This window comes from Haemaphysalis longicornis, unplaced genomic scaffold (assembly GCF_048455015.1).
Source record: "Haemaphysalis longicornis isolate Haplotype H1 unplaced genomic scaffold, Haemaphysalis longicornis Haplotype H1 scaffold_11, whole genome shotgun sequence".
In the NCBI taxonomy this organism is placed as follows: Eukaryota; Metazoa; Arthropoda; class Arachnida; order Ixodida; family Ixodidae; genus Haemaphysalis; species Haemaphysalis longicornis.
The window spans coordinates 53,860,173-53,862,129 of NW_027526214.1; positions in this window are offsets into that span (position 1 = coordinate 53,860,173).

Below are 1,957 nucleotides of genomic sequence, written 5' to 3' on the forward strand. Positions count from 1 at the left end.
TCTGACTTTTTCTTTTTTCTTTTTTGACTGAAAAGGGGATATTTGATGGGCCGTTCTGTATGCTAATACAGCTATCTTTCAGTGAAGCAATAATATTAACAAACTAATGTAACTTGAAACAATTATCTAAATAATATTGGCAAATGGTGCGAAATGAATCAACTAAAAATTATCCGAAAAACACGAATTTCATGGCTTTTTGTTCTCACTCTAAAGAAGCTGTCGCGATACCACCCATTCTGTTCTATATCATTGCAATTAACCCGTCAGACTCGGTCACTTTTCTTGGCGCATTTGTGTGTTTATCAAAACGCACTGGTATTTCCCGCAGCATATTTTTCGTTCTTTATATTACTCATTTATCCATAGCCATCTCACTGCAGTCTGTCTCCTACATCATTTATCTCTTGTGCCTTTACCACCTACAAAATGCTTGTTACCTTTCAATATCAAATCGTTGCACAGCTCTCGCTCATTTCACCACAAATTGAAAAATTGTTTTGTTGTTGTAAACCACTGCAACCATTTTTTCTTCACTTCGTGTACTTAGTACTAATGCGTACTGATAAGTTCTGATAAATACTGACGCGTTCTCGATCCTCTAGTATTATATAATGATTTCACTTACCAGGCGGTTGTGTTTGTGCCTATCTGTTTTTCAAGTATTTCCAGTTCTTGTATTATTATTGTTTCTACAATTTGTTCAACTAGCACACAGCTCTCGCTCATTTCACCACCTACTGAATTTTTTTGTTGTTGTTGTAAACCACTGCAACCATTTTTTTTTCACTGTGTACTGAGCGCTGATGCGTACTGATAAGTTCTGATAAGTACTGACGCGTTCTCGATCCGATAGTATTCTATAATGATTTCACTTACCATACGGTTGTGTTTGTGCCTATCGTTGTTTTTCTCGTATTTCCAGTTATTGTAGTAATATTGTTTCTACGGTTTGTTCAACTAGCATCGTATTGCTGTCTTCAATTCCTAACTGGCGTGTTATTTAGCAATGTACCATTTGTGATTTCCAATATGAGGTCGGCATAAGTATTTATTTCGGCACCTCCTTGTGTACACCATGTACCATGTCTGCGAAAGTTCGTTTGAAATAAACCTGAAATCGAGAAAAACCGTGTGAAATCAGTACTCCCGCAGGAAACTAGAAATTCTCCCTTGTGGCCTTGAAAACCTCCTTTCGGAAGGCCTACAAAACTCCCCAAGCTTTCGTCAAACTCCATTCAAAAGAAGTAAATGCTTCCCTTGAGCCTCCTAAAAACGCCCCTAAACTAACATAAGTACTTCCAAAGGGAGCCATAATAGGCTCCTATTCAACCGCCTAAAAATTCCATAAACATCACTTAAAATCGCCCTTCAGGAAGTAAAGAATACTCCATTTTGACCTCCTTAAATTCTCCCGAACATTTCTTAACACTCCCTAAATACCTCCTTTCTATAACCTAAAAACGCCCTGTTTTGAGGAGGTAAACAAAACCTCCCTGTTCCATGTAGTAAAAAAACTCCTACAAGGAGGACCACTAGAGGACAGGCGAAAAAGAACCTCTAGGGAGTATATGGGAGGAAAAAAAGTTTAGAGTGTAGAGAACGCACTGAAAGATGCGCCATGCCCTAGTCGCGCCTCCGTGGAGCGCGCTTTCCTGGACCGATTACATGACCTCAATAATCAGAAAATAGCGTGAATCGCATTTTATACAGTTTTAACCAGGGTGTCCAACCGGAACCGAACCGAACCGAAAACCGGAACTGAACCGGTATTTTTGCCGGATCTGAACCCAATCCCGAACCGTTATTTTTTGGGTATGCTGAACCCGAACCGGAACTTAACCGAAGAAAGAAATAACGGTTACCGGTTCATGCCGAAATGGTTCGACCCTTCGTTGTTGACATTGCACAGTCAATGCAATTCACGCCCTTTTTCTTTTACGTACAATCAACTTCG